This window comes from Salvelinus namaycush, chromosome 41, assembly GCF_016432855.1.
Source record: "Salvelinus namaycush isolate Seneca chromosome 41, SaNama_1.0, whole genome shotgun sequence".
Taxonomy (NCBI): Eukaryota; Metazoa; Chordata; class Actinopteri; order Salmoniformes; family Salmonidae; genus Salvelinus; species Salvelinus namaycush.
In genome coordinates this window covers 2,605,013-2,632,706 of record NC_052347.1, presented here as the reverse complement: position 1 = coordinate 2,632,706, position 27,694 = coordinate 2,605,013, and the positions used below count along the sequence as shown (strand labels likewise).

The window sequence follows — 27,694 nt, the reverse complement described above, 5'->3', positions numbered from 1 at the left end:
CCCTGATGACCTACAGTACTGACCTCAAACACCAGATGTATCCTCCGCCCTGACGCCTTTAAAGCCTGATCATACCCCTGTGTGTGTGTGTGTGTGTGGGGGGGGGGGGGGGGCTTTTGCTGCCGGATTAGGCTACACACTCAATGACCCTTTGTACATATGAGCATGCGTGTAGGATTGTGTGTGTTTGTGTGTCTGCAAATAGTCTTTGCACTGACAGATTACAAAGAGTCGTGCTACATGCCAGCAGGTGTGTAGGAGTATGTGTATAAGTGTGTGTGTGCAAGTATACCTGTGTGTCTGTCTGAGTAATGTGCTGTAACGGCACAATACACTTGTGCCTTGTAAGTCCGTTACTAACTTTAAGATATGTTCTAATTTCCCTTCCTCGTGAGAAGAGAGGATAATGAAGGTTCACAGAAGTAACAAGTAAAGGTAGACCTACCAATTAGTTATTGGAAACAGAATTTTCCGGAAAACCTGTAATGGAATTACTGCAGTTGAATTGGCCACAGTGGGAAATCCTATTAGTCACAAACCCCAGTTGGGTCACCTGCTACAGTCCTCCCTTCCTCTGGCATACTGTTAAGTTCAGCTCATACTTTTTTTCTGTCATCTGGTGGTCAAAGCGAGACTGTGAAAACAGTTTGGACTACCTCTCTCTCCCCCTTCTTGCTCTTCTCTCTCGCTCTCTCGCTGCTTTCAGGAACTAAACTGGCGGCCTGTTAAGGCTAGGGTGTCCCAGAGTAGACTAGGTTTGGTTTACAGGAGTATTTATGGTCGTGCGCCCAGATATCCAAGGAGTAATGCTGGGAAAGGTACTTTCTTGTATACTGGAGCCTCAGAATGGAATGAGTTGCCTCTGCCTATAAAAACAACGTCCTCTCTGGGCAGCTTTAAAAAATATAGTAAAAACATGTTTGATGTCTTCTGCGCCCATATGAATAACCCCTATGATGTAACTGCAATGACGAGATAGATGTTCTTCTTCTCTGTTTTTCGTTTTATTATTTCACTGCCATACCGTGTTCGATCTTGTCTAGCCATCTTGTCTCAAGGAGGACCACAATGGAAATAAGTCCCAGACTTTATTGTGTGTTATCCTCCATGATTTTATTCATGTGCATGTATGGCTTTTAAGTTTTATGTGTGCTTTTTTTTTTTTTTTTTTTTAAATGGTCGAATTAATAAGCTAAATTAAACTTTATCCAGTTCATGTCACCTCTCCTGGATTTTACTGACACCAACCATGACACCTACCCTCTTTCCATTTACTGTAGCACGCATCGTCACCCACTGAGCACCGGCCGACACCGGACAGCCACGGACGTTGAAAAGTAGTTTGAAATTTGGTCAGTCCACCCTGGTCAGACTAAATCCGAACCAGTCATAGACATCCATGTGTTTCACAAGTTTGGACAGCACAGTACAATACAGTAGAGCACAGTAAGAGACAGTACATTATTGTACTCTTCTGTACAGTACATATCCACTGTACTCTACTGTGCTGTCCAAACTTGTGAAACATAGATGTCTATGACTGGTTCAGATTTGGTCCTGTCTGAACCAACCAAATGTGGTCTTGTTTGGGGACGGAGCTTATTACAATAATAGCCAGTGTGTAGAATAATACCCAAATATGCAAAAGAAGGATACTGCATATTTCTACCTTTGTGTACCTATTCAGGATACATCACCATGAAGAGAATGATATTAATTGTGTATAAATACACATTTCTGTATAGTACAGATCAGGCTCCCGTGATGTAATTCCGTTACCGTAAATCCTTTACCGGATGTAAATCCACATTTTTTTTTAAACTCAAGGCGTCATGTCATAGCTGACACGCCATTTTTTCTGCCGACATCTTTGAATCTTAATTCGGAGCCGATTTTAGGAGAGAATATTTTACTGTAATTCTGTTACCAAACTTTGCATTTGCACAGTTTTTCCCAATAAATGTGTTTTCTGTGTAAATTGTTCAAAGCAGTCCTTGTGCATAGAGCTGTATGGTTTATTAAACTTTGAAATCAATGATTTTTATTTGGCATACATGGGGCGGCAGGTAGCCTAGTGGTTAGAGCGTTGGGCCAGTAACCAAAATTTTGCTAGATCGAATCCCCGAGCTGACAAGGTAAAAATCTCTCGTTCTGCCCCTGAACAAGGCAGTTAACCTGTTCCTAGGCCGTCATTGTAAATAAGAATTTGTTCTTAACTGACTTGCCTAGTTAAATAAAATATTAAAATAAAAAAGTTAAATAAATAAAATACATTTTAATGTGAAACATCTGAGTCAAAAGCCTAATTCTGTTACTGTAGAATTGCCCACACACACACATACATATACATATATATATATAGAGCAAAACTTTATAAACGACCACCTCCCGCTTCGGGTGTTATGTATGGGGTGCTTTTTCACTGGTAATAGCCCCGGCAAGCGATTTAGAAATGTGGAAATGTGCCGAGCCAGTTCAAATGGTAATGGGACATGTGAAATCCCCTGCTTAGCCAGCAGGTCGAGGAACAAAAGCCCCATAGAGCTGCAGCCTTCCAGGCCCTGAACATGACAAATGCTGCTGGGACCAACGCTGGGGCAGGGGGGGGCCCCCCCCCCCCCCAACACAACTCCACCCCAACCCCATGAAGGCCTGGAGATATTGATATGGGGTGGGGAGGGAGATTAGAGTGGAGTGAGTCATATCATCACCATTTCAAAGTCGGGGGGGGAGGGGGGGGTGGAGGAGGATAGGGGGTGAACTCCCGTTCCTCTCTTTTTCTCTCTCCCTGTCCCTTCCCCTACCTCCAGGGACTGGACTAATCCACCTCTGTGGATGGAAATGAAAACGACCCCCCCCCCCCGTCATCTCCCGCTGGACACAGAGAAGATGAGGAGGAGACAAGAGAAAGACGGAGCAAGAAAATTAAAAAAAGAGCACGTGAGCAAGGAGAGAGAAACCAGGAGGGATTTCTTTTCTTTTTTTAAATCCAGAAACAGACCTGTTAGCCTGACCCCCACCTCACCCCTGTCGGTAGTACAGTGCCCCCCCCCCCCCCCCCCCCCCCCACCCTCTCCCCCTAGAGCTGGGCCAGCAGGCCCGGAGAGGAGAGAAAGGCCCTGTGGGAAGGCTTTGTAATGGGGGCCCGAGCAGGAAGAGACCATTAAATCACTCATTATGGACATCACACTGGGGGGGGGGCACATCCACAAAAACACAGACCTCAACTCCACATATACCCCGTACCGGACTGACCCAGGAAATTGTTGCAGCTCTCTGGTGACTAGCAAAGCGGTGCAGATCCTGGTATAAGATATACATTAGTTACACATGTGTGCTGTAGGACTATGAGCTCTAGGTCTATTAGATGACAGCTTGCCAGAGGCTTTTCATCGCTGGAGGCTTTTTTGTTACCCTGTCACAAAATGGAACAGAATAAGAGAATATGCTATTTAACAGATGCTTTTATCCAAAACGATTTACAGTCACGCGTGCCTACATGTTGAATGTGGGTGGTCCTGGGAATCGAACCCACAATCCTGGCGTGTCAAGATTTATAGATACGCGTCCTCTCTACGCAGATACACACTACAACATGTTCCATAGTGTAAATGTATTCCTATACCTATATTTCTCAGCGGTATGTGTCAGTGGTGGTTTTGAGTACGGGTCACTAGAGGACACTGGCCAGGGGATTGAGAGGTCATCCTTTATCAAAAAGGACAGCAACTTCCCATAAAGCCCCTGATCTCTGTCAACAACAGCATCAGCGGGGGGCCCTGGCCCAGAGCCCCGGGGGCCCATCTCAGGGACAATACACAACCCAGGCAGGGCCAGTGAGAGAAGAGAGAAAGTGAGCAGCAGCACTGGTTAATCCCCTCAGAGCACATCAATAGGAGCTGAGCTCAGTAGCTAGCGATTTGCATTCAGATACGGAAGGTATCATCTCATTGATTCTCACCCGAGCTCCCAACGTCTGTGGACTTAAGGCGTCCGCAAGCTTCCCAGCCAAAAACCTTTGGGAAGAGTTTGTGTTTTATATTATGACGACGCGGTGGCGTTTTTGGACTTCGGTACAGGTTCCCCCCCCCCGACTGTCCGGGCACAAAAACAAGCAGAAGTCGGCAGCCGAAGTTTTTCGGGGGTTTTTTTAACATTTTTTTATTTCACCTTTATTTAACTAGGCAAGTCAGTTAAGAACAAATTCTGAATTACAATGACGGCCTACACCGGCCAAACTCGGACGACGCTGGGCCAATTGTGCGCCGCCCTATGGGACTCCCAATCACGGCCGGGAGTCATACAGCCTGGATGAGAAATACTGCACCAAACAACATAGTTAGATGTTCAATCGTTTGACTGACATTTCCTCTGCAAAAATGTCAAAATGAATGACAGATTTTGTGAGTTAATTTATATTAATTCTACGGCGTCTCAAAATGGACAAACTGTACTATCGCCACTTTGTTGGGTTGAGACGATACTCTCCTGATAGTGAATTACCTCAATGCAAAGTAGAAGACAGAATTACATGAGCAGCTCAGGCAACAGTAACAGCAGCAAGAGGTGAATAACTGTGAAATACTATGAATACTTTTCTTAGTGTATTTCATTTCACTTTAAGAGGCTTTTCAGGTTTGCAAAGTGTTCCAAAGACTGAGGGAGAGATCAGAACAGAAGGAGTAATGACAGAGGGAGAGGAGAGAAGGTTGATTAAAGATGAGGCCTATATTACAAACAGAGGGACAGCGACGGGAGGAAACCATCTATCCCATACCTCACTAGTCCGGCCTCTGTGGTGGTGGACCCCGACACATTCACTAGCCTGCTAATGTTTAACCAGGCCATCTGAAAACACAACACAAAAAACTCCCCTCCATCTCTTTCCTTCCCTTCATTCCCCCTCTCTCTCTCTCTTTCTCTCAATACACATCTGGGCCTGCCCATTGTAGCTTCCAACCCTTTCACTCGCTCACCCCTCCCCGATTCAATATTTCAACTTTAGGCTTTTGTTCAAGTCTACACGAACTCCCCTCCCACACAGCTCCCCCATCTTTCTCCTGTAGACTTCCTTCCAACGCCATATATTACTGTCAGAACAACACTACGCCACGTTTCCTGGCTGTAGGCCTCACAGGCAACACAAAGACTTAAGGGGAACATATGTTGACAGGTGGATGTAAGACCCAGATCGAATCTCTCGGACTCAAAACACTCTATAAATTGTACACCACAGTGTCTACCCGTCAACAAACACACTCTCCTTATGCAACCAAGCGTTGGTGCGTCTCATCCAAACATGTGTGTTAGCAAGTCTCCATTCCTGGCTCTTTTGAACGCCACATGCGTTGTTCACTCAGATCAAAATCTCAAGATCGCCTCCTCCCTTCGGATTGCACTAATCTCACGCGCGCGAGCACGCACAGCCAGCCGCTTCAAATCTCTCGCTCCCTCCCTTCTACTCATTCACAACTTCAATCCTTAACACAACGGCAGCTGCTTCAAAACAATTCTCACCTATAGGTGAAGTTGACAAAAAAAATTGAAACAGAAAACGGACATTCTGCAGGTTTTTATCTTGCCCTACGATCTGATAGCGACTATGAAGTCATTGTGGGTGGAATAACTAGACACCAAGGTCGTCCAGCACGGAAGGATTCCGTAGGAAAAGCATGCAGTGGGTGCTTTGCCAAAAGGGCTCATTTAATTCGACAGACTCACGTAACATATGTGTGTATTGAGAAACGTATTAGTGCCGGACGGGGAATCCCCACAGCACTTGGCATCCTGCCTGTTTCAGTTTCACACACACACGTCCAGTCACCTCTCCGGCAGGTCACTTCCCTTCAGCCTAGCAGCTGCAGACCAAGTGTTTTGTGTTCTCGCATACGTGTGCGCGTGTCCGTGGAGGACAGGAACAAACAGCGTGACCCCGGCCTACTTGGCTCGTTCCCGCACCGGGTCTGTTCCCACTAGGAGAGCCACTACAGTTTACCTTCCATCCACGTCCTCATTTCACATTTACATCTGAGTCATTTAGCAGATGCTCTTATCCAGAGCTTATACATTCTCATACTTTTTTCGTACTGGTCCCCCCGTGGGAATCGAACCCACAACCCTAGCGTTGCAAACACCATGCTCTGAGCCACACGGAGAAAACGACCTAGAACCACCCTGGACAGCAGAGTGGACAACTGACCACTCTGAAAGAGCCATTCTGGAGCACCAGCTCCACATTCTTTTAAAATGGGCTTTTAATGTGCATATTTTAGCCAAAGTTCACCAGCGGTAACGCTCCTGTGACCAGCTGGGCCCAAAGACTGAAGTGCAGATCACTGTACCAATAGCACACTCAGTTGACCCGAGTCTGGACTATAATATTGACTATTTACCAGACGGTTTACCAGCCTGACCCAATATTGACTTTCACTACAGCCTTTTAAGCAGTCTCTTTTCCCTCCTGTGCCAATACTGCCAGTGCTGTTTTGACGGAGGTGCAGGCGTTTGGGCTTTGGAAAGACAGAAGGCCCCATCCTTCTCTACCTCACCATCTCCCTCTCTATTCATCCCTCCGTCACATCCCTTAATAGAGACCAACATCTAGGAGGTCAGGGGGTCAAGTGCATGTTGCCAACACTGTGTGCAAATCAGGCCGCAGCACCTTCTCTGCCGTGCGTGTGTGTGTTAACATGACATTTGTAATGTCTTTACACTTACAGAAGTTCAAAAAGAATAATGTTTACTGTTCATTTTTATTGTTTATTATCTACTTCACTTGCTTTGGCAATGTTAACATATGTTTCCTATGCCAGTAAAGCCCCTTGAATATAGAGAGAGAGCGAGAGAGCGCGAGAGAGAGCGAGAGAGAGCGAGAGAGAGCGAGAGAGAGCGAGAGCGAGAGCGAGAGAGAGCGAGAGAGAGAGCGAGAGAGAGCGAGAGAGAGCGAGAGAGAGCGAGAGAGAGCGAGAGAGGGAAGATAGTCAAGGTCTTGTAAAACAGAAGCGACATATTGACAATGCTCACGGGAACAACGAGGCAGACAACAGCCCCATCTGATAGGTGATTATGTCACTCGTCGCTGCGGCGCTCAGAGTAATGCACACACACACACACACACACACACACACACACACACACACAGGACCAATAGACACATGTCCAATACACACACAGGCCGACGCAGCCACGCACACACTCCGATAGGGCACTGAGTCGGCATAGATATTCCACAACAAAACGTCAGAGATGCCACAGCCACAATGAAAATAGCCACAGTACTGCATGTACATGTTGTATTACTATCGCCTCCCCATAGAAAAGCTATCAGCGAGAGAGACATCCAGTAACACTCGTACATGCACAGACACATGGCAGAGTGGCCAGATGATCCAGGTGGCTGATAGTTCAGTTAGTAATGCCCAGAGTGCTTAGGGCTGCAGCCAAAACGCTGGACCAGAGCAGCTGAGCTCAGCAAAATATACACAAAAGGCATGCAGTTTTATTTCCGCCCTGTACCCCCCCCCCCCTCTAATCTGAGCCATTTCTGCTCTTTGAATGAGCACACGAGATGTCCAAATTATTACAATTGTTTTCATGCAAATCATTATACATTTATAATCACAAAGAAACTGCCTATGGCTCTAGATCTAAGGATGACGAAGGTCTATCCTCTTACAGAATCAAATACAAGTTATATATAGTATTTATCTTTATTTAGCCTCTAGTTTAATGATGTGTCCCAATTGGTACCCCATTCCCTATATAGTGCACTGCTTTTGACCAGAAACCTATGGACCCAGGTCAAAAGTAGCGCTCTATAAAAGGGAACCGGCTACCCTTTGGAACGCAGCCTTGGTCTAACCTGGTGTAAACGTGACTAGCATTCACCCCGGCACTTATCCTGCCAGTCCGTGAAGCCGTTTGCCACTAAGCCCTGACATCAGAGCTGATCACTCCTGTCTGGCTGATCTAACAGTCTCAGAGCTCACCTCATCGACACAACAAAACGACCTAAACCATTACACTCCAATATCTGGCATCCCTACCGTCCCCCGAGATGATGCCCACCGCCAGAGAAGTTTCAGTCACAAGACGATGAACATGAACAGTAAACACACACCCACACACATACCCCCGCACACACACACACACTCCCGCACGCACACACACACACACACACCACACACACACACACACACACACACACACACACACACACACACACACACACACACACACACAAAGAACGTGTGGCACTGTGCTCCGTTCCCGACTGCACTAACACTCAGTAACCCTCCACTGCACACTTCACTAAACTGTTTGTGTGTCCAGCTGATTAAACAGCCGTGGTTATGGCGGTGGGCCACTTCATGCTAAAAAATTGCACTAGCGAGCAGAACGAGGCCGCCTCAGCTGCATTCCTAACTGAGCGTGTGTGTGTGTGTGTGTGTGTGTGTGTCATGTACCAGTCTGTGTGTGTGTGTGTGTGTGTGTGTGTGTGTGTGTGTGTGTGTGTGTGTGTGTGTGCGGCAGCCTTTCTGTGCTGTAAGCCACATTCTCTCTTGAGTCAGCTGCTTTAGTTTCCAGACCAGTTCATCCTGTGGTTCGTTCAGACAAAATAAGGCATCTGGTCTATTGGGCAAAGTTGCATGGATGACGTCAATGGAGGACATGACGCAGAACGTCAGATCACGTCTCATAATGTTGCCATGAATGTTGTCGATGTGGTATTGGTATCATGGTATTGTATGTGTGTGTATATCGGTAGTACTGGGGACAGTGTGATACAGCCTTGTCTAACGCAGTAATCTAGGTTCACAGAGCCCTAACCCTTAACCTGCCATTGACCTGTTGCGCCGTTCTAGCCACGCCGCACTGCTCATGTCAAAGGACATAAGGCGTGTCGGGTTATCTAACAGACGTCCTCCAGTCTTATTGCCGTAGGCCTCCTCTTCCTTCACCACCAGGCCCAGATACTCTCTTCTCTTCGTATGCTAAGTGATACGCTAGCAGCTAGCTTCTCCACCTCACTGAGAGCAGGGCACTGAAGTCTGGGAGGACGGTGAGGCATCGTTTACCGCCGTCATACACTCTGGCGCACACACACCAGAACCCCTTCCATCTGTCTGCCCATCCTTCGCTCCCTTCCTCCCACCCACACAGGCAGGCCCATCAAGAGAGGTCACGTCAAAGAAAATTACCTCTCTCTCTCTCCCCCTCCACCTCCCCGTCTCGGGGAGGCCCCCGCAGAGGCAAGCGGTGAGCTGTGTGCTAGCGAAGGAGCGCTAGGCTAACGCCGGTCTGTCAAGCTGTGACGGCCATTTCCCCTCCTCTAATGAGACGCCACCCCTCAACACACTGGACATATTTTACTGCACGCACACTCTGGCAGGCATGCAGGCCCCCACACACACACACACACACACTGGCAGGCATGCAGGCCCACACACACACACACACACACACACACACACACACACACACACACTTTTGTTTTTCAAAAGCAGGCTTTCTCTACTCTCACGCGGACCTTAAAAAAGCCTGTCTGGCAGCTGCTGTGGGTACGGCGGAGCAGGAATCAAAGCAGACATTAATAGCATCTCACAGGCATAATTAGCGCAAGGGAACTCGCACCATGTGCCACAAACGATTAGCGAATTAGATTTTCCCCCCTGAAATAGATGAAGGAGGCAGTTTATTTTTGCCGCCCCCCCCCCCCAACATTCTCCAGCAGTGTAGAAGTAGTAGTTGCCCACTGGAGTGTGATTGATGTTCATATTGTGAGGGAATGGGCTGGGGCACGTTAAAGAGGACAGGATCGATGCTTTGTTTACGGCGGCGGGAGCGGCAACAGGCGCGAACGAGGGAGGTGTGGGTGCCTGCACACGTGTGGGGGACACACACGCCTACTCTCATGTCGGGCAAGCACGGGCGGGGGCAGGGCACCTTTCTATCGGTACTGTAATGTGTCCAGTGCCTATTTGGATGCTAACGATGATGCGTGTGCGTGCTCCCGTCAGGAGTAATCAGTCTTGGTGAGGACACTGCTGGCCCCCCTCTCACTGAGTCAGGCCTTTACTAAATGAGGTTGGACTGAAGTGTTGTTTTAATCAACCCAGCCTGCCTCCATTCATTATTCAACACCTTGGCACACGGAAAGCCTGGGGGGGGGGGGGGGGGGGGGGGGGGTTAGAGGGAAAAGAGACGGGGGGAGAAGGGGAGGAGGGCCTGCTGAGGAGTTGTACGAGATGAACTAGAGGAGGAGGAGGAGGAGAGGTGTACAAGAAGAAAGAGAGGCAGTGTGGGAGGAAGAGGAGAGAGGTGTACAAGAAGAAAGAGAGGGAGTGTGGGAGGAAGAGGAGAGAGGTGTACAAGAAGAAAGAGAGGGAGTGTGGGAGGAAGAGGAGAGAGGTGTACAAGAAGAAAGAGACGGAGTGTGGGAGGAAGAGGAGAGAGGTGTACAAGAAGAAAGAGACGGAGTGTGGGAGGAAGAGGAGAGAGGTGTACAAGAAGAAAGAGAGGGAGTGTGGGAGGAAGAGGAGAGGGGTGTACAAGAAGAAAGAGAGGGAGTGTGGGAGGAAGAGGAGAGAGGTGTACAAGAAAAAAGAGATGGAGTGTGGGAGGAAGAGGAGAGAGGTGTACAAGAAGAAAGAGATGGAGTGTGGGAGGAAGAGGAGAGAGGTGTACAAGAAGAAAGAGAGGGAGTGTGGGAGGAAGAGGAGAGAGGTGTACAAGAAAAAAGAGAGGGAGTGTGGGAGGAAGAGGAGAGAGGTGTACAAGAAGAAAGAGAGGGAGTGTGGGAGGAAGAGGAGAGGTGGGAAGCAGGACAAGTGGGCACCCCACATGTAGGGCCGACGAGTAAGTTGTGGAACCCTCGTCTCTCTCAGCCCAGCTGCCGACGGTTAAGGATGGATTCCAATCCAATACTTCGGCCTCCTTTCCTCTGCCCATGCTGACCTTTTTGGATTTAAAAGATCTGGATAGGCAGTACTTATGGCCTACGCTTATCCAATCATGTCAGCTATCTGAAGTACAGAAGGACAGGGGGAAGGAGAGACTTGGATGGTAACATGCACAAGGTTCCGTGGGTAAATAGTGGTCTAGTGTCAACTCGCTCTCCTGGTCAAGGTAACCTTCCCCGTCTACATGGATCTTTCTGGGAGACCAAGATGTCCCTTGTGGTCTTTTCTCTGAACCAACCACCCAAATGGGACCCTCTCTGTCGAGCATACAGAGGCAGTCAACCCTATCCCCACCCACCCCACCACACATCGCCCGTCCCTTCCCTCTCGTCCAACCTCAGTGAACTTAGCGATGTGCTGTGGCTAAATGTCAGCGGGCATGGTGTGTGCCGTGACGGGGTGTGTGTGAACGTGTGAAAGGGAGGAGGGAGAGAGGCGAGGCTTTGGATCAGGGAGTTTCACACCTCACACCTTTCACACGATGCCAGGTGCCAGCCAGCGCCACGGGCACACAGCTAAGACACTGTGAAAATCCTACGGAGATACTGTGAAGACAGTGACGATACTGCAAATATACCGTGAAGATACTATATAAAGATACTATACAAAAAGATACCGTACCCGTGAAGGTATTGCATTTGCAAAACATGTTATTCGCTACCAAGTTAGCGCAGCAAAGACTCCGTAAAGACAGTGTGAAGATGATAGAAGACAAAGATACATGCTTAAGAAATACTGCAGGGATATGTGATGGACATCACAGAAGTCAGAGAGAAGTGTGGGAGGAGTCCCTTCTGCTCTAAACCAACCAGAGGGCGGAACTTGAACGTGTTCAGTTTCCGAAAGAAAATGACTTCAGGGCTTTTGGAAATCGCTGAAGTCTGTCGCTCTCCGTCCTCCCCCATCGTTCTCTCATTCCCTCCCACCACCCATCCCCCTCTTTCTCGCGCTCTCTAGGTACATCTATCTCTGCATGGATTTATAGGGAGCACCGAGAAATGGACCGAGGCAAAAAGCCGCCAATAACCCTCTCTCTTCTCCCCCTCCTTTTCACCAGACTCTTGTCTCTTGTTTCTCTGTCTCCCGTACCCTCTCTTTCTCTCCGTCTCTAGTTCCCTCTGCCCCTCTCATTCGTTCCCTCGTTTTCTCTCTCCCGCCATCTCCCCCCTCTTCCCTTCCCTCCGGCTCACATTACTCTCTGTTGAGTGATAAACATTGTCTGTGGCCAGTAAATCCAGGCTGGGGCCTGAGGCAGGCTGACAGGGCCTCTATAAAACACTCCACTCTCTCCCACAGACACTGCCTTTGGTCTGGAGGCCCACAGGAAGTGAGATCATGCAAACACACACACGGGGTATACACACACACACACATTCACTCACACACCAGCACACTTCAGCATAATCTCAGACTCAAGAGTACTCCAAACTCATCTCTCTCCTCCCCCTGCTATCTCATCTAAATCCTCCCCCCCTCGCTCTGTCTCCCTAATTGAGCGCTTAACCTCGGCTGACTGACACTTTCATTGCTTTAATTAAAAAGAGTGACACGAGGCACCGCTTTACGCTAGCCCCCCAGTCCCACTTGAGTGGGGGAACCGAGCAGCGTTAGCTAGCGTTAATGGGGCTAGCTAGTGGCCTCTCTTCACCGCTCACCCCCCTCCTCCTCGTGTCGCCGCTCGCTCCACTGACAGCTGCTCCAGTGAGTTACCGTGTGCTAAGAGCCTCAAAAAACACCTAGCCAGCCTTCCCTCTCCTCCTTTCCTCTCCTCTCGTCTCCTCCTTTCCTCTCCTCTCGTCTCCTCCTTTCCTCTCCTCTCCTCGTTCACACATCCTTTCAAATCAGGGCAGCAGCACTAGTAGACCCAGACAGAGTCAGACTCATCCGCAGTGTCGCCTGTGTGTGTGTGTGTGTGTGTGTGTGTGTGTGTGTGTGTGTGTGTGTGTGTGTGTGTGTGTGTGTGTGTGTGTATTCTATGCATTTAAATCCATAGTGAAAAGAGTGTACAGGTGGAGGCTTTAAAACTAAAGCCTACTTCAGCTATCCATCTCTCTTTCCCTCCCTCTATACCTCCATCTTTGTTTCCCTCCAGGACTTTAGAGAGAGATGGGAGGAGGAATGAGAATTGATGACGGGGGAGGAGGGACGAAGGGGGTAGTGTCACATTTGGATTGAGACTGGCTGTCAACACACTTCTGCACATGCGCGCACGGACACACACACACAGAGTTCCTCCACTGTGGAGAATTGAAGAAAGTGAAAATGAGAGAGAGAAAAGAGAGATGGCTGCCTTAGTAAAAACACACCTGGTAGCAATTTCTGTTCTCTGGTAAATTATTTGGGTTTTTGGTCTCATTTTTCAATGAAAGAAGTGATTACCTGGGAGAAAAGGAGAGTGTGGGCTGTGACACGTCTGCCCACAGTCTGAAGTAGCGGGAGGGGTTGAGAGATTTGAGGTTGGCTGTGGGAGGAGAGGGAGAGCTATTGGTCTGGAGCTTTGGAAGAAAAGACTAGACCATTTTCTCAGTCTCACCGCTGGGAAACAGTGAATGTGTGTGTGTGAGTGTGTGTGTGTGTGTGTGTGTGTGTGTGTGTGTGTGTGTGTGTGCCCATGCATTTAACCACAAATAATGTATTGGACTGTGTGCACGTGTGCATTGTACATGTGTGTGCATACCACCAATTTGCATTCTTTGCTTCTCTGTTTGTGTGTCTCTCTCGCTCTGTGTTTGTAGCAGGACGTCCAGGCTGTTTTAGTCTCTGGAACAGGAATAGCAAGAGGCCTTGTCAGCCAATCAGTCATCTAGTCAGCCAGTCAGTCATCTAGTCAGCCACAGCTGACCATGTGACAGCTAGCTAGCTAGCTTCCCCCTCAAACTCCACACACAGTCTCCCCGTCCCACACCGAAGATGAAGCCACCAATAACTGCTTATCAACAGCTCTGGCTGCAAAAGTTGAATGAAATGTTCCTGGCAACATATTAAGCAACAAGTCAAAATACACTGAACAAAAATACAAGCCCAACATGTAAAGTGTTGGTCCCGTGTTGTATGAGCTGAAATAAAAGATCCCAGAAATGTTCCATTCGCACAAAAAGCTTATTTCTCAAAAGTTTTGTGCACAAATGTGTTTTACATCCCTGTTAGTGAGCATTTCTCCTTCGCCAAGACAATCCATCTACCTGACAGGTGTGGCATATCACGAAGCCGATTAAACGGCACGATCATTACACAGGTGCACCTTGTGCTGGGGACAACAAAAGGACACTAAAAAATGTGCAGTTGTGTCACACAACACAATGCCACAGATGTCTCAAGTTGAGCGTGCAATTGTCATGCTGACTACAGTAATGTCCACCAGAGCTAATGCCAGAGAATTGAATGTTAATTTCTCTACCATAAGCCGCCTACATCGTTGTTTTAGAGAATTTAGCAGTACGTCCAACCGGCCTCACAACCGCAGACCACGTGTATGGCGTTGTGTGGGCGAACGGTTTGCTGATGTCAACGTTGTGAACAGACTGCCCCATGGTGACGGTGGGGTTATAATATGGGCAGGCATAAGCTACGGACAGTGAACATAATTGCATTTTAAATCGATAGCAATTTGAATGCACAGAGATACCGTGACGAGATCCTGAGGCCCATTGTGAGGTCATTTTTTTTCAAATGTATCTGTGACCAACAGATGCATATCTGTGAAATCCATAGAATTTATTTCAATTGACTGATTCCCTTATATAAACTGACATTGTTGCATGCCTTTTTTCTATTTTTGTTCAGTGTATGTTTCCTAAACCATAGACGACCCTGGAAAAGTCATGTCACAGACATCACCAACCCCCCCGAACCTTCAAATGATAGATAAACAATAGTTTACAATCTACCAGTCCCAGTGTTCAATAAATTATTCTATAAATAAAGGCCAAACATGACTATAAAACACATTAGGGAGTTAACAGACCAGCCTCCCTGAGGAGCCCTGATGTAGAGAGATTGAGGGGTGTGTGTTTGCTACTGTAACAGATGTGATCGTTAACTCTTGCGTTGTACGTGCGTGCGTGCGTGTGTTTGGAAATGGGGGATTGTTTAGTGCCCCTCTGTCCCATTCCAGACCATCCCGACTATGACGAGACACACTTTTCCTCCTCTCTCTCTCTCTCTCTCTCTCTCTCTCTCTCTCTCTCTCTCTCTCTCTCTCTCTCTCTCTCTCTCTCTCTCTCTCTCTCTCTCTCTCTCTCTCTCTCTCTCTCTCTCTCTCTCTCTCTCTCTCTCTCTCTCTCTCTCTCTCTCTCTCTCTCTCTCTCTCTCTCTCTCTCTCTCTCTCTCTCTCTCTCTCTCTCTCTCTCTCTCTCTCTCTCTCTCTCTCTCTCTCCGATTCCTTCACCTCCTCCCTCCGTCCTCCCCTTTCCCGCTACCTGCACCACTGATTAAAGAAAAATACCTTTACGGTTCACTCTGCATGTTAAGTTATTTATTGCCAGTGAAGGGGGGGGGGGGGGGGGGTGTAGAGGTGTGGTGGTGGTTGGAGCGGTTGAAAGAGCGGCGAGAGGAGGAGAGGGGAGGAAGAGTGTGTCTGATCGGCATAGTCGGGGTGGTCTGGAATGGGACAGAGGGGCACTGAACAACCCCGCAGGTTGTAGTAAGGAACACTGCACACGACAACCACTCAAACACGTTCTCACACTGAACAGGGACAAATCAACACCTTAAAAGAAGCACGTCACCACAGACAGACAAGCGCCACTCAGAGAGCTCTCGCAGTAATTAGCTTTCAGAAAGAACGACAGACCGAAAGGAGGCGGCAGGGGAAATGAACACTCAGCCCTGCATTCCCAAAGTGGCCTAAAAAAAACAATAAAAAAGCTGTTTCTAGAGAGAGGTGGAAACAGGGAAGGAATAGTCCTTAGGCCTTATTAACATGGCCCCTTGAGTTTCAAATGATAGAACCGCTTCGTAGAATTCTCCTTGAAAACAGACAGAAGAGGAATATAAAACCGGAGCACCATCATCTTGCAATTTTCGTGGAAAACAATCATTCCTCGCCAAAGTGCGTCCGCGCTGCCGTTGAATAACTAGGCTCCACTTTGAAGGCTGTTATATTTCAATATGAAAAGCTAACTACGCACTAACTAGGTCCAATAACAAGGAGAGTTATGAATAACCATAACCATGGTGATAGAAAAAAAACACACAAAATACTGGTATTTCACAAGAGAGAGAAAGAGAGAGAACTAGAGAGGGGACTTGTTGAATGTTCCCCTCTCCCCCCGCAGTGTTTCGTAGGTCGATAAATGGTCGAAAGCAAACTTCTACATTCCAAAACACCAGAGGCTAATAGCACGAAGCAACAGTCCAGCCAGTTCGCAATGAACAAATACACACTCACACACGGAGAGCGCTGTGTGACATCACGTTGGATACCTCAACGTGACAGGCAAAGAGGACTTGGACTTGAATATACACACCTGTCCTCGCCTGTTTTAAGACAGCCTGACAGAAAACCTTGTCGTCCGACATTCAAACGAAGGCAATTATGGTTAAATCAAACCAGCTGACCAGCCTTCTGGCGCGTGCCGTCTAAACCGACCAATTAGGAGTCTTGGACTTGACAAGCCATTATGAAAGGAAAGCAGCGTTTGTCCCTCAGCCAAAATCCCGTGGGATCTCTCTCCATCGTTCTCTCTTCATCCATCTCTCCCTCTATGACACAGCTGGGCTTTTCACACCGTCACACTGGAAGGGTGTCTCTCTACTGGCAAGGTGCACACACACACACACACACACACTACTGTTCCATAGACATACATGCACATGAACGCACACATACACACTATACAGATGCTGTCAAATATATTGGCAACCTTGCACTAGAACGGAGTGCAATGGAGTGTTACATTTTTTATTTTCAAAACTGGTAGAATTGCTATTTTTAACCCCGTAGGCACCTGCAATTTACCATAGGTGAGATAAATTACACAGTAAACGAGAATCACTGCATCCAACCAAATTAATTAGATTTTTTAATGATTTAGTTCCGGACATTTTTTTTTATTACTTTGAAGTGAAAAATCTTACTTTAACTTTTGATTAAAAAAAAAAAAAAAATGAAATTGGTCCTGTGCAGTTGTAAATCAAACGGAAACACATGTAAAGACCAAATGTTTTTTCAATTTCAACTTATATTATATTGGGATAAAAAAAGTTTGAATCATGCAAGTGTACCAATATATTGGACCGTATCTGTTACAGACAGAGGCAACCTACACACACACATATTTCCCCCAAGGGTCAAACACACACACAGTTTTTCAAAGACGCTCACACAAAAACACACACACACACACCTCTCTAATGCAGAGTGGTCTTCAGCGTTTCTTATCAGATAGAGTCCTGAAGGTCGTGTGTTTAAGTGATCAGAGGACAGGCAGTCAGGCAGTAAAAGCAGGCAAGTCCCTTTAACAGGCTTTTAGCACCCGCCATGCAGCCACACTACCGTCCTAGCATACTTTAACAGGCTCACCCTCATCCTTCCCCCTCCCTCAGTCCCTCCTTCAAGACAACCAGCACTCCCTTCATTCTCTCCATCACTGACCCCCCCTCCCTCCCTCCGCCTTCCCAATCATTTGTTCCATTTACCCACCTCCCTCCCTCGGTGTCCTCCATCCCTCCTTCAACACCCCCCCCCCCCCTATCTTTTATCTCTTCATCAATCCCCCCTCCCTTTCTCCCTCCCTGTCCTTCCATTCCTCCTCCTCTCTCTATCACTACCCCTCTGAGGGTTGTGGATGGGAACTAAACGGCCCTCCTATTTTTCCTTGGACGTGACCCAGCTCTGAGACAACAGAGATTCTGCCCAGATGATGACCCACACCACGACTGTTTGTTTAGATTCTTCACCATACGCTTTGGGGGTCTTTCCAAGTGACTGTCCTGCCTTCTGGCCTGTTGTCAGTGCCCAGCGCCCATCTCCCTTTTGACTACCATCCGCCCATCCCTCCACAGACGAGAGAGATCTCTGTCAGGATATGGGGAATTATGAGCCAGCATTTTTGTTGTTGTTGCTGTAGGCGTGGTGACGCCACTGTCAAATGACACATCTAAAAAGGTAAACTTGACGTGCTGAGTTGTCGCACAGAGCGCTCGCCTGCTAGAGCAGTCCAGAAAGAAACGGCAGGGCCACAGACGTAGGCCTACACAGACAGATAGATCTGGGGCCTTGCAACGCAAGAGGACCGAGCCGCCTGTCTGCAGACAGTAAAACAAGAAAAGCTGAAAAGAATAGGAGGTGAAGGAGGCGCAGGCAGAGAGTCATAGAGGAGGCGAAATTTAAGACCCAACAGGAAAGATTCTTGTGTGAAGGGCACGCCTGACCCTGGTTGATTTAAGATGCCTCGGGGCTCCACGGTCGCCTCCTTGTCTCCTTCCAGGGGCCTCTCCTGCACCCCTCCACCGTCCCACCCCAGGACAGCAGGCTGGAGCACAATGCAAAGGCAGTGTGTGTGTGTGTGTGTGTGTGTGTGTGTGTGTGTGTGATCCATATATCAGTTGGCAATAGGTACGTGCGGTCGTTCCACCATTGGGCGTGGTTGGCTTTAAAGTCTCAGTCAGACAGTCATGTGACGAGCATCACAATGACTAAGTCTGTTTGAAGTTTACAATACTCGGAGGTTTGAAGTCTAAACGACTTGTCCTGAAATGACTGTCATCGTCCCTGTGCTAAGTATTATAAAATGATAGGACCATAATGGATGAAGTTCCATCCCACACACTTTCGCAAAATGTCAGTCAAGTTTGCCAAGTGACGTTTCACACCGTCCTCCACAAGCAACAAAGTCAAGTAAACACCACCGCTATGGAAAGAGCAGTCATCACAATGACGAACCTAAACCAGTCACAACACAAGAACAGCCACAACAACCTGAATCGGTTAACCAGTGATGCAACGGTAACCGTAACAACCTGTATCTGCTCCATAGCAACCAATATCATCCCTACCCAAAGAGCAACAGCGAGTCACAACGACCTATATCAGCTCCGTCAACAAGCAGACACCGCACCCTAGACAGGTGTGCGTCTCAAATGGCACCCTATTCCCTATTTTGTGCACTTTCGGTGCAAAAGTAGTGCACTATTTAAGGAATAGGGTGATAAGCATCAAGCCCATTTTCTTTAGAACACCATCAGACAAGTTTAACAGATGTCAGGTCTGATATTGTCAGACCTGTGACAGAGATGACAGATGGGGATAAGGTCAGACCTAAGCAAACGACGGCACAGTGAATATTGTCAGACGCGTTCAGGATGCCTGTGGATTCTGTCAGAGCTACGTACAACGACAGAGCGAATATCATCAAATGTGCTCACGCTACGAGAACTCAAGGGTCTATAAAAGAAACGATGCCTTTAAGACAGTGAACAATGACTAACATGCTGTCTAGGCCGGGCACGCGCTTGCGTCCGCCATCGCCCGCCTGTTGATTTTGTCCATCCGTACCAGACGCGATCAGGACACGCAGATTGAAATATCAAAACGAACTCTGAACCAACTATATTCATTTGGGGACAGGTCAAAACACGTGAAACATTCATGGACATTGAGCTAGCTAGCTTGCTGTTGCTAGCTATTTTGTCCTGGGAGAAAAACATTGGGTTGTTATTTTACCGGAAATGAACAAGGTTCTTTTTTCCTGGATCTTTGTAGGATTTTGACCCATTTTGAGTCACACAAAATCGTGTGTTCTCTACTCTGAAATGTAATTAACAGATAAAAGGGGAAACCTAGTTAGTTTCTAGTAATCTCTCCTCCAGTAGTAGTCTTCTTCTGTGGACTGTATATGTCGCTTTAAGGTGCATTACCACCACCAACTGGACTGGAGTGTGGACCTCAGTTCATCTTTCAATCCCCACACATGGGTATAAGTTCCTAAAAACCAATGATGAGATAGGAGAGGCGGGACTTGCAGCCCGTCAAGCGTAAAAAATTAAACTAAGTTCTATTTTGGCGCCTGGCTAAGCAGACGCTCGCGAGCAGTTTAGATGAAATGACTGAATAACATGCGGGTGTAAATGTCCTTTGCAAGGCGAGCGGTGTGGTCAGCATATATAACTAACACTGTTAAAACTGCGACGGAGAAAATCCCCAAACTTGGTCAACTTCACAATCTCACTTGTCAGAGTTATTCCCCTCCAATTAAAACAATTTTCTTTGTCCTCAACATGATGCCACGCAGCCCTTGGCAGCGAGTAGAGGTGAGCGGTCTGCGAGTCGACGTAGACGTCACAGCAGCCCTCGGGAAGACAAAACACTGGTTGGGCATGTCCCAGTTGGTGTCTGCCAAAGGTGGACTAATCAAAATGGAGCTTGGTCAGAGACGATCACTGTGGTGATGTGGACAGGAACACAGGGACTGGCAGCTCCCGACACGCAACAACGTAAAACACCATGGCGATACGAGACGTACAGCCATGCAGACACACAGAGAGAGAGAGAGAGAGAAGAGAGAGAGAGAAGAGAGAGAAGAGAGAGAGAGAGAGAAGAGAGAGAGGAGAGAGAGAGAAGAGAGAGAGAGAAGAGAGAGAGAAGAGAGAGAGGAGAGAGAGAGAGAGAGAGAGAGAGAGAAGAGAGAGAGAAAAAGAGAGAGAAGAGAGAGAGAGAGAGAGAGACGAGAGAGAGGAGAGAGAGAGAGAAGAGAGAGAGAGAGAGAGAAAAAGAGAAAAAGAGAGAAAAAGAGAGAGAGAGTGAGAGAGAGAAGAGAGAGAGAGAAGAGAGAGAGAGAAAAAGAGAGAGAAAAAGAGAGAGAGAGAGAGTGAGAGAAGAGAGAGTGAGAGTGAGAGAAGAGAGAGAGTGAGAGAGACAGAGAGAGAGACAGAGAGAGAGACAGAGAGAGAGACAGAGAGAGAGACAGAGAGAGAGACAGAGAGAGAGACAGAGAGCGAGAAGAGATAGAGAGCGAGTGCGTACATGCGTGTCGACAGCTCTCCAACACCTCTGTTGAGCCAGACACTGACTGGGCTCGGCTGGAGCTGCAATGCCAGAGCCAACTCACACCTTGAGAAGGAGCGAGGACGAAACTGTTAGCAGACGTACATCAGGCCTGTCGGAGAGCGAGGCTGAGGACAGGGTTGAAAACATGCCTGTCCAGACAAAGGACTAGACCTCGTCAACCACTTGGCGTCTTTACGTTCAATAATGTCTGTTTGTACGTGTAAAGGGAAGGGAGCACCGCTGCTACCAGCCAAGGTGCATGAGTTGAGGAGCAAACTGAAGATGAGAGGAGATTCACCAGCTCTCGGAGGAGTGTTGTTATTGTTACAAGTCAAAACAATTCCAGCCGTTGGTTTTAATTGTAACAATAAAGACGCTTTTTTAAAATTGACTTTCATCGTCCTCCAAGAGTTGCTGTACACCTGTCTATCTTCTTCCCAGCAATCTTGATAATAAAACGAACACATAAGCCAATACCTATTGTTACAGAGGTGGTTCGAGGGTTGAATCCCATTGGTCCCACTAGCACTAACTACAAAAGAAGTCAAATCATAACATCGCTTTAAATCAATTGAAAACCAATAAGCACGCTCCTAGCGTGACACTCCGTACGGCCCGTAACACACTCGTGAAAGGCTGTGGACCAAAAGGCACCCTATTTCCTATGTAGTGCACTACTTTTGACCAGGGCCCGTAGGGTTGTGCTGTAATCCAGCTGCACGCGGGAGCGTCGATACATTGAACGCCGAGCAGATTAAAGGGGAATGGAAGAGGGACGTTGAATTGAATGACCGTGGGGGGGGGGGTTAACGAAAAGCTTGCTGCGATAAGTAGGTGTTTGGATCAGCGGGACATCCGAGGCAGGGTGTGTGTGTGTTTGAATGTGTGTGTGTGTGTGCGTGCGTGCACGTTCGTTAAGTAGGTGTCTGTATCAGCGGGACCTGTGGAGGCAGCACAGTCATTAACAGCGATAACAAACCGTCTCCCTTCACACCAGGGTGAGCAGAGGGGAGGAGAGAAGAGGGAGGGGAGGAGAGACAAAGAGACGGAGGTAAACATGGCAAGGTCAACTGTATCAGAGTCATATTTCTACATTGACCCGTACAAACTGTATTCAGCAGGCAAGCATTTCATAATGTAAAGCGTTAGCGAATGCAGCGGGGAAGTGGTTAGGACGCGCGACACAAAGTTGGGTCATTGTTCGGATGGGACACTCGTCAAGTCAGCTGTGTTCTTTATGTCAGTCTCGTTGTGTCATTATTTTGTCTACATCTTTACTTTTTATTCGTTTTAACGCACTCACTGTAGCACTTTTAGATTGTTTGAACACGTCATTATCGTTACTACTATTATATTTTTTGCAGTGGACATTACACCTAATTCAAACGTGGCAACACACACTAAACAAAAAAAGGCACACCTGCATTTGCGTCGTGGTCATACGTCTTCTTTCGTATTTACATTTATAACGTACCACATATCACGTGGCAGGTCCGCCTATCAACAACACGCTTGTCTGTGTTAGTAAATCAGGCTTTGTGTTGTTTTTATGTGTGAGGAAAGAGACAACTAAATGAACCAACCCAAAGAAAGTCAACGGTACTTTTGACTCTTTGCCGCATTGCTGCAGGCATATGTGTGGCGGCAGTGGAGGAAGGAAAGGAGGGAGGGCGAGAGGAGACGGAGTTTGAGGGGAGAGGAAGCTGGTGGGTGTGGAGGGGGGGGGGGGGGGGTGTTATAGTACTCAACATGGGACTCTTTGTGGCTTAATAATGTGGAGGTCTATATTTAACTCCGTTATTTCTGGAGGGGGATGATGGGGTGGGGAGGAAGGGTGACGAAATCGAAATGGAGCCATCCCGGATTACAGGGACAACTCCCTCCTTTGAAAACTGGAGGGAGAGCTGATTAGCATAAAACGAGAGCTGCGTACGAGAGGAGCGTAGCCGCAACGCCTGCCAGTCTGATTCGGGATGAAAGCTCCGTCTGGGGTGGTATACAGTCGCGGATGGGGGAGGGGTGCAGTGTCGTCCATGTGGACCGTGCCAAGCTGGTCGTGGTGACGGCGGAGATGATGAAATAGGGCCGATGACGACCCCCCACACACACAACACATTCACCCACCCGGGCCTTAGCCAACTGCCCCTGGTTCCCGTTCTACCACGGTGGTGGACGATCAATCCGGGAGGCAGAGCTGGCTGACTTCACGCCTGCTGTCATCTGGGGTCGGCTGTACTGGCAGTAGCGTGACACCACCATCGGAACCATCACTGCATGACTAAGTGGTAAGTCTAATGGCCGCGATCAAAGTCTCTCCGCAACAGATCTCGGATTTGTTCAAACAAACTTCCTGGGAAACACCCTCGTGACACGTGTAGTTCCAAAAAAGCATATTGACATTGACAGTAAAAGACTGGAAGGCGGATTGCACGTTGGGCAACAACACCACAGGCTCAAAAACAAAGCCTGTTTAACCTCACAGGGCTGTCTGGAGGCATCAGGCAGTGTTTGTTGTTGCTCGAGCAGCTTCCTATCTGACAGACACACACACACACACAACTCATATCTCCTGACATCACTCAGAGAACACGGCACCACCGTAGTAACCGCAGGGCGTTTGGCGCCACCGCAGCTGCGTGGCGTTCGCTTACACCTGGCCCTCGGCTGAGCCTTACACTGGGATCACAGAGAACTGCAGAGTAGAACGAAAGAAGTGTGGAAAAATAAGTCGAAGGAAAGAGGTGATGAGAGGGAGAGAAAGTGTGAGAGAATACGAGGTGCTTTGCAAGTGGAGGGAAGAGAAAAAAAGAAGTGATGAGAGAGAGAGAGCCATGTGGAAGAGGGTAGGAAGAGGGTAAGGAGTGATGAAAGAGAGAGAGAGAACGAGAAGATGAGCTGTGTGGAAAGGGGGAGTACCCTGGGGCTGCTACTGCTTACTGCTCCAACTAATCCCAGCCTGAGCACATCAGCTAGGCCTTATCGGTAATTAGCACGCTAACCATTCCCCAGTCCCACTGGGGTCTGGACCTGGAGAACACAACCTCCACAGCCAGCCAGCCCTTCCCTTGCATTCAATTAGCCCACTTTCAAGTGCATGTCATAACCCGCAGGGCTGGCAATGGCGGGAGTGTGGGGGGGGGGAGGAAGAGGAGGCAACGGGAGTTGAGAAAAAGGAGGGAAACAGTCTGACATTTGAGGCTGAGGGTTTTATACAGACTACAGAGGGTGTGAGTTTTTTGGGGGGGGGGGGGGGTTGTCATGGAGTGTTTCGCGGGGTGGCGTTAACACTCCTTGCCCTGTCGAGGCGAATCGGGGATGATCTCCACGGTTACGAGGGGAGACAGAACGGGAGAGGCATGTCCCTGGAATTGTAGATTTTTATCCCAGTTTATTGGGAAATAAGACCTTATTAATCCCTGCTTTAACCAATAATGCTGGCAGGAAATTGTATACCTTAGCGCAATGTACATGACATAACTCGGGTCAAGGTTAGAATAGATAGTATGGGGTGGTGTGATAGGAGGAAGAGGGTGAGGAGGAGCGGCTAGGGTTTGAGAGGCAAGTCCACAATTTCACATATTCTTGAGTAATACGTTTTAGGTGTGGTTTATGCAGAGGGTGTGAATCTGTGATATTTCCATACCTATGGAAAATACAATTAGCACGTGGAACCAACTTTCTAGGGACAGAAGAGGCTTTGACTTATGTCAAAGAGGCAAAAGGGGAAGAACATTCTTTCCAAGACTTTCCAAGATGGCGTAGCAGTGCAGACGTTGTTTTGTCGTTCTCCCGTGGAAATGTTTTTTTTTGTCTTTTTTTGTATATATCTTTTTCCATTTTTAAATTAAATATATCTTCCGGTAGCCCCGCCGTTCCATCACGACTGGTCTGCCGACATAATTCCATCAGTTGTGTCCTCTACCGGATGTCGGAGCAGACGCTTCTACTAGCCCCGGCTTGCAATTATAAAAAATGTTGAACGCCGTGTCTCCCGCTTGCTAGCGTAGTAACGACTACCTAGTGGCTTCCCCGTTTCATCTATTGCTGTTCACTGGACCCTATGATCACTTGGCTACATAGCTGATGCCTGCTGGACTGTTCACTAATCATGGTACTCCATTTTGTTTATTTATCTGTCGGCCCCAGCCTCGAACTCAGGCCCTGTGTGTAATTAACTGACCCTCTCTGCCCATTCATCGCCATTTTTACCTGTTGTTGTCGTCTTAGCTGATTAGCTGTTGTCTTACCCGTTGTTGTCTTAGCTAGCTCTCCCAATCAACACCTGTGATTGCCTTATGTCTCGCCTTATGTCTCTCTCTAATGTCAATATGCCTTGTATACTGTTGTTTATGATAGTTATCATTGTTTTAGTTTACTGCGGAGCCCCTAGTCCCACTCAACATGCCTCAGATGCCTCTTTTGTCCCACCTCCCACACATGCGGTGACCTCACCCAGCATAACTAGTGCGTCCAGAGATGCAACCTCTCCTTTCGTCACTCAATGCCTAGGTTTACCTCCACTGTACCCGCACCCTACCATACCCGTCTGTACATTATGCCCTGAATCTATCCTACCTCATCTAGAAATCTGCTCCTTTTATTCTCTGTCCCCAACGCACTAGACGACCAGTTTTGATAGCCTTTAGCTCTCCTTCCAGACTCATATTAAACATCTCCAATCCAAAATTAAATCTAGAATCGGCTTCCTATTTTGCAACAAAACCTCCTTCACTCACGCTGCCAAACATACCCTCGAAAAACTGACTATCCTACCAATCCTCGACTTCGGCGATGTCATTTACAAAATAGCCTCCAACACTCTACTCAGCAAACTGGATGCAGTATATCACAGTGCCATCCGTTTTGTCACCAAAGCACCATATACCACCCACCACTGCGACCTGCATGTTCTTGTTGGCTGGCCCTCGCTACATATTCGTCGCCAAACCCACTGGCTCCAGGTCATCTATAAGTCTCTGCTAGGTAAAGCCCCGCCTTATCTCAGCTCACTGGTCACCATAGCAACACCCACCCGTAGCACGCGCTCCAGCAGGTATATTTCACTGGTCATCCCCAAAGCCAACACCTCCTTTGGCCGCATTTCCTTCCAGTTCTCTGCTGCCAATGACTGGAACGAATTGCAAAAATCTCTGAAGTTAGCAATATATTAATCCCTCACTAACTTTAAGCATCAGCTATCTGAGCAGCTAACCGATCACTGCAGCTGTACACAGCTCATCTGTAAATATCCCATCCAACCTACCTCATCCTCATATTGTTTTTATTAACTTTTTTGCTCTTTTGCACACCAGTATCTCTACTTGCACATCATCATCTGCACATCTATCACTCCAGTGTTAATTTGCTAAATTGTAATTACTTCGTTACTATGGCCTATTTATTGCCTTACCTCCTTACGCCATTTGCACACACTGTATATAGACTTTTTCTATTGTGTTATTGACTGTACGTTTGTTTATTCCACGTGTAACTCTGTGTTGTTGTTTGTGTTGCACTGCTTTGCTTCATCTTGGCCAGGTCGCAGTTGTAAATGAGAACTTGTTCTCAACTGGCCTACCTGGTTAAATAAAGGTGAAATATATATATTTTTTAAATTTACTCCATCTTCTCACACACACACAGCTTTGCCTCATGCTACCTCTTCAAATGATAATGCACGTCTCTATGTAGGACATGCCACTGCTGCTTCCCACCCCCTCTCCTTTCTCAGTGCTTCCTCAAACACAGCATGTGGGCTGTGTATATCGCAGTCCCCCCCCCCCCCCCCCCCCCCTATCCCCCGCCAGCTCCTCTCATCTCAGGAGAGTCCCTGTCCCGCATGACAGCTCACCCAGGCCATCTCCGAGCGTGGCGGGGGGCTGTGTAATAATTAGCCCCTGGCGGCGAGGGAGGGCTGTTCGTCAGCTAACACTATGCAGGAGCTGAGGATTAGTCTCTCAGCACCAAGAGAGGAGCACGCTCATCAGCCAGCCAGACAGGCAGGCAGAAGAACGCACTCCATCTCTGCGCGCGCGCGCACACACACACACACACACACACACACACACACACACACACACACACACACACACAGGAAAGCAGGGAGCCCCTCTGCTCTGACAGGCTGTTGTACTCTAGGCTCTGTCTGTCTGTCTCAGCCTCTCGACTGAGCTCCAGCCTGGATCTGGGGAATGGAAGCCACCAGGGGTGGGACATGGTGGGTGGAGGGACAGAGACATTAGCTGCTTTGAATTTTTTCCCCATACAGACATGGGAGGAGAGGAAGAGGAAGAGGAAAGGAGGCCAGGATGCCACCCAGCAAGGCATGCTGGGACAGAGCGGATGTAAGCTTGGCTGTGATTGGACAGTTTACTGGTAGAATGGGTACTGTGGCAGTGAAGGACCTACACTATACTTGCTAAATGAATATTAACGTTAACGTTGATATATGAGACATTTATCAAATAATGTTTGTAGAATAGACGGGTGGCCCCATATCACATCCACCTACCTGTCAATATTCCCTTACTCCAGGTGGGGCGGCAGGTAGCCTGGTGGTTAGAGCGTTGGGCCAGTAACCGAAAGGTTGCTAGATCGAATCCCCGAGCTGACGAGGTAAAAATCTATCGTTCTGCCCCTGAACAAGGCAGTTAACCCACTAGGCCGTCATTGTAAATGAGAATTTGTTCTTAACTGACTTGCCTAGGTGAAGGTGAAATAAAAAATAAATATATATATATATTTT

General features: G+C 47.9%; 1 protein-coding gene across 2 annotated transcripts in view; it reads right to left on the bottom strand.

Annotated features, from left to right (window-relative positions):
* LOC120034296 (retinoic acid receptor alpha-like) overlaps positions 1-27,694 on the bottom strand; it is a 177,925-nt gene that overhangs the window by 69,089 nt on the left and 81,142 nt on the right. The window lies entirely within an intron of this gene.